This window comes from Aethina tumida, chromosome 2 (assembly GCF_024364675.1).
Source record: "Aethina tumida isolate Nest 87 chromosome 2, icAetTumi1.1, whole genome shotgun sequence".
Taxonomy (NCBI): Eukaryota; Metazoa; Arthropoda; class Insecta; order Coleoptera; family Nitidulidae; genus Aethina; species Aethina tumida.
This window is the reverse complement of record NC_065436.1, coordinates 30,081,218-30,096,791: the sequence shown is the minus strand read 5'-3', so window position 1 is coordinate 30,096,791 and position 15,574 is coordinate 30,081,218. Positions and strand designations below refer to the sequence as shown.

Genomic DNA, 15,574 nt, shown 5'->3' with positions numbered 1-15,574 from the left:
TTCTGCAGAAAAAATATTTAATAATTCATTAATCTCTTATTTGAATTTTTAAAATAATTAGAGAGCAACCAAAATTTTAATATACAGGATGGCCCTTATATAATGAATCAAATCACACCAAGAACGTTACTAAAGGAAATTTAAAATTATTGGTTGTCAAATTTACAAGGAAAAAATATTCTATATAAGTTAAAAATATATAGGAATAAGCTACAAGTTTAAAAGATACTTTTAATTTCTTTAAAGTTACAGAAACTTTTTTTTTAATTAGGAACTAATTTTATAAAAATTCTCGAAATTATTTCAATTCAAAAATTTTCAATCTGCAACGTTACTAAAGAAAATTTAAAATTATAGTTTGCCAAAGTTTGGAAGAAAAAACATCTTCTAAATAAATTAAAAACATTGTGCTTTAAAATTCCATTTTTTTTGATTTAAAAACTTATTCTTCTCTTATTTAGAAAATATTTCACGTCAAAAATTTTCAATTTCTTACGTTATTAAAGGAATTTAAAATTATTGGTTGTAAAAGTTTGCAAGAAAAAGGGTACTTTTCTTTATACGTAAAAAATATTTAGAAATAAGCTGCAATGTTTAAAAAATACTTTTACATACTTTAAAATACAAAATCATTTTTGATTTAGAAATTAACTTTATATAAAATCTCAATATTATTTCAGGTCAAAAATTTTCAATTTTTAACATTACTAAAGGAAAAATAAAATTATTGGTTGTCAAAATTTGAAAGAAAAAAATCTATATAAGTTAAAAAATTTTGAAATAAGCTACAATGTTTAAAAGTTCATTTAAATTTATTTAATATTGCAAATTGTTGATTTAGAAACTAATTTTACATTTCGAAATTATTTCATGTCAAAAATTTCCACTTTCTAACGTTACTAAAGGAAATTTAAAATTAATGGTTGTCAAAGTTTACAAAAAAATGGACTATATAAGTTAAAAATATTTTAAAATAAGCTACAATGTTTAAAAGGTGATTTAAATTTGTCTAAAGTTACAAAAACATTTTTGATTTAGAAACTAATTTTATAGAAAATTTCAAAATTATTTCATGTCATAAATTTTCAATTTCCAACGTTACTAAAGGAAATTCAAAATTATGTGTGGATAATAATTATGACAATAATAAAACAAAATTACTATAAAAGGTAAATATAAATTAAATGTAAAAGTATAAAATATATTGAAATAATTTATCTGACTAAAGTCACAAAACTGAAAATTATTCCTCAGAACTGAAATTCAAAACTGTTTTTAATTAACTTTTTGATCCAACTCATTTATTCTAGAAAACTTTTTACAAAATAAACATAACATCGCAGTACAATGTTTCGTTTAATTTACAATAAACCTACTAATTAATATCCAGTAAAACTAAAACCTCGTTGTATCCAGTTAATTAACCTCATCTTTAATTACATAAAACCGCCTCGGGCACACACGAAAATGCGCCATCCAACAAAACCAAATAAAATGTAACGAACTCGGGGGGTTGCGTTGAACCCATCCAACGACAAGTAAAACCCAAACTGCATCGAAACGCAAACAAGATCCTAGATCTACGTTCCCGATGTTAATTCCGGGCGAAGAGGACGCTGATCCCGTTATCGCAACTTCGGTTTCTTCTCCAGCTCCGGCCAAATAAAACCCGGACCTTGGGAAGGCGCCCGCGGGCCCGCACTTTTATTACTCTTTTATCTACGAACTGCGGCCAGAGGGTGGGCCGGATGGAGTAAAAAAAACAATCTTATGTGGTCCATTAAGTGTTGTATTAGGGTCGCCGAAATTAGGGACAACGCGAATGAAATGAAATTGCGTGTGAACGGTCGTCGATTCGGGTCCCAGGACAAAAACAAACCTGAAAACGGTGTTATATCATAATTCAGTTTTTAAATAACACAGCGAGCGGTACGAGGGCGCAATATAAACCGACGTCGCGGTTGCGTCGCTACACCGTTCCCGCTGCACAAAAAAAAAACTTAACAGCACAATTTACTTTGCACCGAAGTGCTCCGCTCGTCGGGATAAATCACGTCGAGTGGTGGTACCTGAGTTTCTTTCAGCGACGGTTTCGTTTGTGTTTTAGTCGTTTTTCGTTTACATTATGTCCGCGTCACGTGGCCTTTTCGGGGCCAGGGTGGAATGCAGAAACCGGCCCGCGGCGGAATGCGAGATGGGGGTTCAAAGGAAATGTTTTATTTAAACAAAGATGCAATGTTGGGGAAGTTCAAGGATTTCAACTTTCTTTCGGAATTTGCAACTGAAGTTTTAATACGACCGTAATTAAACAAGGAGCGTTTAGGTGAATAAGTCGGAAACGTTGGAGACTCAAACATTTCTGATGCTGAATATTTCCTGCGAAATTTAATCACGAAACTATTTTCCAAACTGTTATCGTCAGGGAAACGCCACCACTTTTAGGACCGCTTTGATTTGGCCTTTAGATAGTTGACATGACATTTAGTTTTGTTGCTTTTTTACTATCGATTATTTATCAGATTTTATATGATTTATGTTTTAATATTAAAATATTCACGCTAACAAAGGTATTGCTCAATATATTTGGATTAATAGTGTTCACACACCATTTAACAATATTTTAGCCTGTAAATTGAACAGTAAAATAAATAAAACATTTTATTTCGCACATTTTTATAGAGAAATAAAACTCCTGTATTATATTATATTTAATATTATATTAAAAGCAACGTTATGTAAAAAAATGTTAGAAATTCATAAAACAAGTACAGATTCTAAATTATTTATATTTTAAGAAACCAGGAAGTGATGAGAAATTTAATATACGAGAAATTTAATATGCCAAGAAATTTTCAATAATTAATTAACACAGTAAATATAACCTTTAATCACATCGCCTATCTAAAAAATAAATAATGTAGATCTAACTTTCTTATTATTTTGTCAACAATTTCCTAATGTTTATATTATCAATTATATTTGCTAGTTTTATAAACATTTTTATGGGGTTTTATTATTTTAAACAGTATTAAACGATAATAAAACAGTTCTTCTGTAAATAGTAACAGAAAAAATAAAGTTGAGTTCTGAAGAAAAAATAGTAAATAATTCATGACACCATTTTTTGAATATTTAAAATAATTAGAGGGTAATCAGAATTTTAATGCACAGGATGGTCTTTATACAATAAATCAATTTTCATCAAGAAATTCTTAATAAATAATTAAATTCTAAAGATTTACTTTTTAATAATATCATCTATTCTAAAAAATAATATTAAACAATTTAGATACAAAATGCCAAATATTTCTCTTTTTTTACTTTTTTCCAATTTTGCTGGTTCTGAATTTAAATATGTAAAGATATTTTAGAAGTATATAGGATGTTTATATTACCAATGATATTTGCTAGTTTTATAAATATTTTTATGGGGTTTTATTATTTTAAACAGAATTAAGTGATAATAAAACAGTTCTTCTGTAAATAGTAACAGAAAAAATAAAGCTGAGTGCTGCAGAAATAAAACTAAATAATTCATTACACTTTTTTTGAATATTTAGAATAATTAGAAGGTAACCAGAATTTTAATATACAGGATGGCCCTTATATAATAAATCAAATCTTACCAAGAAATTCCTAATAAATAATTAAATTCTGAAGATTTACTTTTTAATAATATCACCTCTTCAAAAAAATAATATTAAATAATTTAGATACAGGATGCTAAATATTTCTTTTTTTCTTTTTTTTATTTTGCTGATGTTGAATTTAAATATGTGAGGATAAATTAAAAGTATATACAATATTTAATAATATTTGTCAGTTTATTAACATTATTTTAAAAATAATTATGAATACACATATGTTAAATTCTTATACAATAAATTAAATTTCACCAAGAAATTCCTTAAAGATTAGTATAATAATATAATAAGTTTTAATGATATCATCTATTCAAAAAAATAATGTTAAATAATCTACACATACAGGATGGTAGAAATATTTTCTTTGTATTTAATTTATTTATTTTTTTTTTCTAATTTTGCTAGTCCTGAAAATAATTCATACAGATAATATTTGATAATTCAAATATTCGAACTTAATATTTTTTTATAATATTTATATTTTAACAAACAAACAATCTGAAAAACAGAAAAATCCTTTATAAAAAGTATCAATAATATTAATTCATTAAATGAAATGTTAATAATCAATATTGTTCATATATTTTTCACGTATAATATATATATATATATATATATATATATATATATATATATATATATATATATATATATATATATATATATATATATACCCTTCAAAACGACACATTTTTAGAGAAAATCATAATTTTATTATGATTATATTAATTTTTATAATAGAATCTGAATTCATCTTTTTTTGTTACAAACAATATAATAAAAAATAAAATTTAATGATTTTTTAATATAAATAGAAAGTATATAGTACAATGTTATAAATACACAACTCATAAATATTTACTTTATCATGAATTTTAATTGTAAATAATAAAAGTACGGTTTCACTTTTTTATTAGTTATTAATGAATAAAAAGTTACTCGTGTTTGGTCTTCCTAATTACTTATTTATACTTTTACTAAATATTTAGAAACCAATCAAATAAACTAGTTATTTTCCTCATAAAAGCTACTACCACAGACCGACGTATTTGTCCAGACCTACTTTACATCCGCACCAGTAAATCACACTAACAAATGTCCGCGTTAACACCAAAACATAAATTCAACATTTACTCTGACGTTACACGATAAAACCGACCGTCAACGATCGTAAATCATATTGAAAAAACCGACGAATTAATAAATCCGACCAACGCCACGTGTCCCACCGTGATCGAAGCGAATCGAAAAACCAGACGGAAAGTGCGTCGCGACGCGCGTAGAACCGTCCGAAACCGGCGACGGTGACATAACCGCCGCGCTTTCCGACGCCGATGGGAAGTTCGCCGCCGACTGGTCCGACGTCGCGGTGCCCGTTGCCGGTATCGGAATTCCTGCGGCGCAGACTCCGCTCTCTAATAAGGAAATTCCTGCCCGAACATATGGTGCAAATGCAGAAAATGCCGAATTGTTCGTCGGCACGGACGCGGGGCAGGCCGCCCCCCTCGCTTTGTTGTTCATTTGAATTTGGCGAGCGGCGGCTAGTACCTTATAGTGTCGTCCACCGGTCGGATCACGCTTATTGATTGTGCAAGGTCGTCCGATACGACGGAGTCAATTAATTCGACGTCCTTAAGTTTACTTATTTGTTACTAGGAAATACTGTATTATATATGTAAAAAATTAAGTACATGTTAAAAAAGTCGTGGAATATTAAATAACTTATTGGAACAGTTTTATATAAAATGTCGTTTTAAATTATATATTCGAAACACAAAGGTACAAATACAATGAAAATGAACATAGAAATTGAAATTACATTTTATATAACAATGTATAAATCGTTATTGATTATTAGTTCAACATAAACAATATTATTGTTCGCAGGTCAATTGCTATAGACAATGGTCCACTAATTGGACTCAAGCCATATCAATAATATGTAAACACAATTAATTAATATAAATAACAGATATTGAAAGTACTTTGTTCAATAAATTTTTTCACATTTACATCTATTAACAACTCACAATGATTATTAATAAATCATAAATACTAATATACAATGCATACTATTATTATTAAAACAAAACAGTTTAAAACTGACAATTAATATGATCAAAATAGTATATATTATATATAACTATTGATATGAAAAATGAAGCAATTTATTTACTATTAAAAATAATGTATAAATATTATTTATAAGGTGAATGGAATTGAATTGCTTTTATTGTTTTTCTCTTAATTATATGTGATACTTTTTAAAAATTATTGATATATTGATATAAAAATTAGTCAAGTTAAATATTACTGATGAATAATGTGCAAATGTTATTTATAAGATACAAAGAGTTAAAAATTGCACGTTAAATATGTTTTTTTTTTAAATTTTCTATGAATAAATCAGTGAAATTTTTTAAAACTAATGATACAAATTATGACCTTTTAAATATCACATCATGGAATAATGTGTACTTTATTTATGAAATTGAAAGAGTTAAAAATTAGTTTAGTTTAGTTTAGTACAATTAGATAGTTTAAATATTACTAATGCACAATGTGTAATTATTATTTATAAGATAAACAGGGTTAAAAATTGATCATTATTTTTTTTTTCTTTTCTTTTTTAATTTTCTATGAATAAATCAGTAAAATTTTTTAAAACTGTTCATGTAAAAGTAGGTAGTTTAAATATTACTATTGCACAATTTGTAACTATTATTTCTAAGTTACAAGAAATTGAGAATTGGTTTTTAATTAGTTTTTATTTTAATTTTCTATGAATGAATCACTGAATTTTTTTTAACTATTAATGTAAAAATTATACATTTTAAATATTACTAATTCACAATGTGTAACTATTATTTATAAAATAAAAAGGGTTAAAAATTGATCATTAATTTTTTTTTTAATTTTCTATGAATAAATCAGTATTTTTTTTAAACTGTTAATATTAATTAAAATAAATTAATAATTACTAATACATAATTTGTAGCTAATATTTCTAAAATGCAAAGAATTAAGAATTTGTTATTAACTACGTATTTTTTAATTTTCTATGAATGAATCAGTGAATTATTTTAGAAGTATTGATGTAATAGTTAGACTGTTAAAATGTCACTAATGTATAAAGTTACTATTACTTATAAAATTCACAGTTAAAAATTTTTTATTAATTTTTTTTTTTTTTTAATTTTCTATGAAAGAATCAGTGAAGAAAAATATTGATGTAAAAGTTAGACCATTTAAATATCACTAATTAATAAAGTGTACTTATGTGATTCAAACAGTTAAAGTTATGTTATGTTATTAGTTATGTTTTATTTTTATTATTTTCAGTGAAATTTATTAATTATTGATGTAAAAGTTCGACTCTTTAAATATTATGTATTATGTTATATTATAAATGTACAATGAATCATTTATAATTCATAAAGAGTCAAAAATTGCTCATTAATTTAGTTTTTTTTTTATTTTTGATGAATGAATGAATGATTAATAATAATGTTTTATTTTAATTTTGTATGAATGTTTTGTTTTTTTATATTCTATGAGTAAATTAGTATTTTTCTAAAGATTATCAGTCTTTTTTAATTTTACAGATCATATTTTTCACTAATTACAACTAAATTTATCTTGATTTATATATTCTAAAAAGTTACCTACAGTTACAATAATGTAGTTAATCGTAAAATCAATATTTTATCGTGTAAAGTTAATTAGCATAAAATGTCGTTTATCTAAATACATATATTTATATATGTATTTGCAAGTTAAAAACAACTATTGCAACAAATGTTTAAAAACAAACATATTCAGTTTATTAAAATAATATGAAACAATAAAAATATTACTCCCATTTCGTTTGTATAAATATATTCATATTTGTTAATGATCAATAATTCCTTAATAATTCAAAAATTGTGATGCTTCACTATAAAATTATTAAAATAAATTATTATATTTTTAAAATACTTTTGCAGCTTATGAAAACAAATCTCTACACTTAATCAATTTATTCAATAACAGAAGATAATAATTTTGCGCATTCGCCATTTTTAAACCAACAAGAACTCATCCATCAAAATAAATCCGTCACACTCAGAACAGAGCCGTTATTAAATCACATCAAGATGACTCGACTAAAACGCACTCATTAGCAACGCAAAGTCATTAGATAGAAATATTAAAATAATCGCGCCCATTATGAATCAGAAGCAACAAACCGAGTGTCACTGAAAGCGAGCTTTCATCTAAAATTAACATAATTAATATCGGGCCTCATTATCTTAATATTCCCCCATGCATATTGACATAATCTTTGTTTATTTCCTAACATTTTTATTATGCACGACGCACCACACCGACACCTACATCCAATTAAACCTTTAAAACCGTTAATTAGTGAAATTCTTTTCAACTTGTTTTACCCAGACACAAAACCATAAGGCTGAGGACACGCAACGTCAGAACTTCCACGTCCGAAATATGATTGAAATCAGAAAATTCGTCCGCCGTCGTCTGGAAATAATTGTGTAACGAAACTCCATGCCAAGCCAAGAATATTTACGGTGCAAGTTTAATTTAATTAGCGACTGCATTTTCAGAAAAGCACGTTACGTGCACTCACGAATTTATTACAGCGCTGGATTTGAGATGTGCCTTCCGGAATAGGGAGGGAGCATCATCTCGGTTCAGTTGTATCGGTTTATTCAATTTGGAAAATCGGAATGAAAAGTTGTTCAAATAAGTGCCGTATTGAGTGGCTCTATACAATTCGCTATTTGATCTTGATAAAGGCTTTTCCGGTTCAGTGTTGGCAATGTAAACTAAACAGTTTTTTTACTAAACTTTTATTTGCAAAATAAGTAGAATTTACAATACCCAAATTGATAAACCAAAAAACTCATTTATTAATTGAGATTTAATTAAATTAATTTACTGAAATTTCTGTTTTTATAGATTTAAACAAATTATTTTAAATAATTCTAAGTAACAAGTAATTTAGTGTGATCAGACGCTGTTTTAAATAAGATCAATATTCTTTTAAAAAACATTTCGAAAAGATTTTCAAGTCAACAAAAGGATTAACATCACAAATTTGACAATTTTATAGAGTGGGCATATAAAATTCTCTAATGGCTCATGTAATAAAAAGTAAAATGTACAGAGGGTACATCTAAGAAAACTCTTTTTTTGACGGTAAGTTTATCGATTTCTCAGGCAACTTCTAAGAGTTTATATCTTTCCAATATAACGTGTTAAACTTTATTTTAAAAGTTACGTTAGGAAAATTAAAATATTAATTAAGATTTTTTTATTAATATTATTTTCTTCTACATCTATTCGTTTAGTTTTGTATGATTAATCGTTAACATGAAATTTTATCTTAAATTTTTTCAAGCCAATTTATGGTTCAAATTACCCAAGTTCTTCTGTACATAAATGTATGTGCACGCATCACGTAGAAACAACTGGATCAATTTTGATGAACTTTGCTATAGATATAACTTATATTTGTTGGTAACATTTAGAATACTGCTTATCGCAGGAAATCATAACGCTTTTACAAAATAATCGAAAACTTTACCAAAAACTAAATTCTGCAGTAGCGACATCTATTATCAAGAATCCAAAAATCTTTCGACTAGTGGAATATTAGTTTTAAATTAATACAATGATTAATAAGTACTGATTCTTGGTTATAGAATTTTTTTTACTCAATTTTTGAAATTTTTACTTTTTAGTGATAAATTTTGTTTATTTATGCACGTAATATTTATTTTTTTTTTATTTTATAGAGTTCCTCCAAGTTATGATCTTTAATTTAATTTTATATTTTTGTCAATTTATTTATTAAAAAATTGAGAGATTCAAAAAAATATATAACATAATAAAATAAGTAGTTAATTAAAAATTAATTGATCAGTAGGATATCTACTGACTAGTAAACAAATGGTTGTTTATTAATAATAATAATATTGAGACCAATGAATTAAATTAATAATAAAGTAATTACCAATTATTTCAGTAATTTATTTACCTTTTTAAATATATTTTTTTATTATTTTTTTTTTAAATTATCATAAATATATAATTATTTATAATCAACATTTAATTTAAAATTTTTATTTTTTTTTTATTTTATTCAGTCACTCAAGGTTTCAACTTTTAATTTAATTTTACATTTCTGTCAATTTATTATAATTTCTCTTAATTAGAAGATTCAATAAAATTATAATTTTTATATTAAAATTAGTAATAAATAAAATAAAATAAACAATTAGTGAAAATTTTAAAAATTAATTGACTTGCTTGCTTATTAATAATTTGAAACTTAAGTTAATTTTGAATCTATACTCACAATTTAATGTAATTAAATGAATGTTAATAATATATAATTACCACTTATTTCAACAATTTATTTACCTTCTTATTATTATAGTTATAGAATTTTTGACATTATTTTATTTAATGATTAATAATAGTGTTCCTTTGACTGGTAAACAAATAGTTTTTTATTAATAATAATAATAATAATAATATTAAGACCAATGAATTAAATTAATAATAATAATAATAATAATAATAATAAAGGAATTACCAATTATTTTGATAATTTATTTACCTTTTTAAATATATTTTTTTACTTTTTATTATATTTATTTTTATTTTTTAAAAATGTCATAAATATATAATTATTAATACACAACATTTAATTTAAATTTTTTATTTTTTTATTTTATTCAGTCACTCAAGGATATTCAATAAAATTTTTATGATAAAATTAGTAATAAATAAAATAAAATAAACAATTAATTAAAAATTTAAAAATTAATTGACTTGGTTGTTTATTAATTATTTGAAAATTTAAGTGAATTTTGAATCTATACTCACAATTTAATGTAATTAAATAAGTATTAAAAATATATATTTAACAAATTTCAATAATTTATTTACCTTTTATTATATATATTATTTTCTACTTTAATTTTTTATTATTTATTAAAAATGCCATAAATATTTAATTATTGATACTTATAAAATTATAGTTATAGAATTTTTAGTTCCATTTTTGACATTATTTTATTTGACCATAATTTTACTAAAATATTGAGAGATTTAATAACATTATGATTTTATAATATAATCAGTATTAAATTAAATTAAATAAGCGATCAATTAAAAATTAATTGACTAGTAGGACATCTATTGTCTAATAGCAAAACTTCGACAAAAAGTTACGTATTTGAAAATACAACTAAATTTTGAGTTTATAGTCAGTTATAGTCAGTACGGTTTAATGTGAATTGTAGACCAATAAATTTAAAGTCATTCAAATACACATTGCCTTATAATTTATATGACCATAAATGACAAAACATAGGAATTAAACCGTCATAAAATCAATATCATTCACACAAAACCTAATTACATACATCATTAATTATTGACGTAATACGGTACTCACCTTTTGATTAAAGCTTGTTTCCTGCAACAAATCGTTCAGAATTATTAATTATTTCAAATTCTAGTTCACGGGAATATTGAACCGTGACATAAAACAAAGTCCTTATCTACTTTACCATTTATTATTGTTCTCGTGACAATTATTTATGATTCCATTAAGACAAGAGATAATTATTCATGTTGTCACGGAGCACCGTACAATAAACTGCAGTAAAAATGCAAGACATTGTAAATCTTCAACATATTTTTTTATTATTAGTATTACAAACAATAAACGAAACACGTGTTTGTGAAAATTAAACCTGCAACGAGTATAAATTATTTTAAACAGCACACTTGCAAACTGTTTATAATACACTAAAGTTGATTGACGATAATTGCGCTTAATGTAACTTTTATGTTTCGCTAATGTTACTAACACAATAAAAAAATGAAAAGTGGAGCAACAACGTCTACAAAGTTCAATAACATTGGCGGGGCAAATTAAAAGAAATTAATGGGGATGCATTTCTGGTTCCGAATCATTAATACCAGTTTAACAAACAAAACATAACCGAGTCACATTTAAATTCTCAATAAAATCTCACTTAATAAAACACTGTCATTGTGCTGCGTTGCAGTCGTGCAATTAGCGGTTTATGGCTTGTGACTGTAACATATAAAATTGTCTCAATCATAAATAAGATAAAATCGTCTGTTTACTCCTGTTTTATTTACACGAAGACACAGAACTGTGAGCGTTTCTCTATTTTAATGACGCGGTTAATCACGCCGGAGGATTTATTGCGGCGCCACTGGAGTGGGATGAATCCGAATCCACACTCATGTTCGCCGTATGAATGTTTAATTTTTGCGGTTTCGATTAAACTATATTATTATTACTGTTGAACCTCGATAACTGGAAAATCAGATAATCAAGACTTCGAGTTAGCTTTGTCGACATTTTCTTACACAGGTTTTCTCATAAGGAATCTACTAGCAAAGTATAAGCATTACCAATGTAGGGGTTGTCTTTAAGACATTTAATTGGAAGAACCCTTAATAAAAATGTATTTTCATTCAGAATTTAAGATGTTATCATGTAAACACCATAAAGTAAATTCTAGGAGTTTCCGGCATTATTCTAATCAATCGATAATTGGTCTTAGAATTGTTTCCGAGAGGGAATGCCGTTTGAGCATAAGACAGGCATAAGACAGGAAAAATTTCGGGGAGTTTATCAGAAGCAGGAGAAATTCGACTCATCAAAGGTTGTGCCAAATAAGATATTTAAGTAATCGAAATTCATTATCAAATAAAAATTACACATAATTTTCACCTTGAACACCATTGCCAACCAATATGCTTCGAGTTATTAAAAGTTCGACTTATAGAAATGATTCAATTGGGATAAGGGTTTTTGCGCACGGAACGCGAGGTGAAACAAGGTTAATGGCGAATTAAAGCGACGATTAAAAAAAAAACGTTTTCTTTCATTAAGATAAACTAAACGGTTCGTTCCGACGAGACCACGCCACGCCGCTTTAAAATTCAAATTAATTGAATGCACGAATATTATATATAGGCCTCCTTTTATTCATTTTGTTATTAATTCGTTGGTCGGGAAGGATGGAGTAGTAGGTTGGGCCATTGCAGAAAAAAAAGGTGCGGCGAAACCATAGAAAAGTGACCATAGGCCAGATGACACGTCGCTTTTTATATTTGCCTTTATTAAATTTAAAATATTGGACTTTCTTATTCTGTACGAAAGTGTAATGATTACTTTGTCTTGGGTGCCTTATGTATTCCGTCGTATAAATTGCAAACGGCCATAAACTGGTTTACGGGCGGAGTTCTATTTTCAAAACGACAACGCTTAAGATCTGATTAAAGACAAAACTTAATGAGAACACTAAAACTCCAGTAATTGTCGACAAATGGCCGGCTGGAAATCATCTGCGAAGGGTCAAAGGTTCACAAAAGTTTTATAGCTGTTTTGTACTGAAAATTGTGATAAAATATTTAACAAAATAAATTTTATTTAATATTTAACCCAATTTTAAAAAATAATACAAAGTAACACTATTTTAACGTTTTTTTTATTTATTATTGGTGGCTTCATTAATAAATCAATATTTTTTAACCAACAAATTAGACACTACTTCTAATCTCCTTCTTTCATTTACATTTATTTTTAATATCTGTATAAAATATAGAAATTGAATTTAAAATTAATCAACTATTTTTATCTATAAAATAAAATAAATATGACAAAGCCATTAATTGTTGTGAAGGAATTTAAATATTAGTAATTATTTTCAGAAAATGTTAAAAATAATGAAAAATGTAATAAAACTTTAGAATTTAGTATAATTACATCATTAAAATTAATTAAATATATATAAAAGTTTAAAATTCAACAAAATGTTAAATATTTATTTTAAATACTGGAAAAAGGTTATCTAATATTATATGTAAATAAAGTTTTTACAATTTTAAAACTTTGCAATGTTAAATTTATAAAAATATCTATTAGTTAAAAGAGAAAAACTACACACTAAATACTTTTATATTATACATTACACATAATATAAGTTTAATGAAATTCCAATTTTTTCTAATATCTACTTAAAATAATGAATTCGTCTAATATTCGTAATGAACCAAAAGAGATAATATTAATAAAATTATGTAAACCATTAAATTTGAAGAGAACAAATTATTTTAAAAAAATTGTAATATAGTAAACTTTCAAATATTTCAATATTTTTTTATCTCCTTATTTTTTGTTAATTTTAGATAAATATTGTTTATTATTTCTTTTAATATTTATATCTATTTTTATTGTGATAAATTTCTCATAATTAATTTAAATATCTTATATTGATTTAATATATTATTTGAAAATTAATTATTATTATAATTATATAAATTAATAAAAATATTTTAATATTTTGCGACTTATAAAAATCTTAAGTCCTCTTTTATTCTTTATATTTGAAGAAAACCTACTTACCATTTTTCATCATCTTCTAATCTTTAGAAAGGGATAAAATATTTTTACAAATGTTTTTAAAATATTTATTTTTATTAAAAGGCACAAAATAAAATACTAGATAGATTTAAAAATAAAAATATTAAATATGTATTATAAAATACTTTATTATCTATTATTCATCATCTTCTGATCCTGATTATTTTTTATTTATATTGTTCAACTGTTACATTTCATTTTGTTTTCTCTCTGATTTAAAATCCACAAAAATTTTATACAATTGAAATAAAAATAAAAACATTATTGTTCTTATTTATTAATTAAATTAAATGAAAAACAAGTTTTTTAGTTATATTTTTGATATTTTTTATTTATTTAGGTATTTAGAATTTGTTATAAAATTTTTAATATTATGACTATTTAAAATAATAATTAACATTGATTAATCTTTGTTTTAATTCTACATTTAAAATTCATATTAATTATTTTATATAAAATCATGGGACTCATCAAAACTTTTTAATTAATATATCCATATGGTTATAATAAAATTATAATTGTATAATATAAACAGCATTAATTAAAATTAGATAATCAATTAACATAAATGCAATTTAGATTTTCGAATCTTCATTTTATATCATATTTAATTTAAATTAAACTTTGACATTTAATATAATCCTTATTTATAATTTTTCAATTTTGTTAATTAATTTTTTAGATGTCTGGTTTATGTTTACTTGCTAACACAAGTTACCTAAGAACATCAATTCTGTTACACAATTAATGTGGTTTTTGGTAAATCCCAAGTAACATCGCATTACCCAAAAGTTGCATCAAGAAGTTGTCGTCTTGGAAACCAGACAGTAGATTGAGACCAATAAACAAACAAAATAACAAGCTTAGTTTGTCCAAAACGCATCAGAAATTAAACTCCAAACTGAGACAATAACAGAACGGTCCCGTCATTGTTCGAATGTTGGCGCAGCAACTTGTTTGTTATTGTTATCGACAAACCACATTCAAGACAACGGCAGAAAGTTGCAGTTTCCTAGTATCGGTCGCTATTGAATTAGCAGTTTATCCGTGAACCGACTTCTATAACGAATCATCCTGCGGCACCGAAAGACCGGCACTGAAGACACGATTTTATCTCCGGCAGGACGTCGTCTTGGTGCACCGTCTGCACACACAACTTTCATCATTTTTCCATTTAACAAAATAATATTTGCTAGTCCCTTCTACTCGAGTATTTACCCAAGTAAAATCATATTTTCACAATGTCTCGTGTGTGCAAGTAATCAAAAACGTTTTTATATTCTATTTCGTGTACAAACGACTTAGCCAATATTAACTTTCAGTAAACGAGTTATTAATCTGTTTTAAAACAAAAATGAAATTAAATTTAAATTCGACCACAGCCGACCTAATTTGCCCTTCAAAAACAACACGCACAACCCCAATTATAATTATTAATCCGCCA

General features: G+C 25.3%; 1 protein-coding gene across 6 annotated transcripts in view; it reads right to left on the bottom strand.

Moving 5' to 3' along the window:
• Positions 1-15,574, bottom strand: part of LOC109600730 (triple functional domain protein) — a 242,410-nt gene that overhangs the window by 191,168 nt on the left and 35,668 nt on the right. For 5 of the 6 annotated variants that reach the window (XM_049962870.1, XM_049962865.1, XM_049962868.1 and 2 more), the window contains exon 2: positions 11,119-11,139. The exons of the other annotated variant lie outside the window; for it this stretch is intronic. The gene's annotated coding sequence lies outside the window, so the exon portion shown is untranslated. The remainder of the gene's footprint in view (positions 1-11,118; positions 11,140-15,574) is intronic. 6 annotated transcript variants of the gene reach the window in all.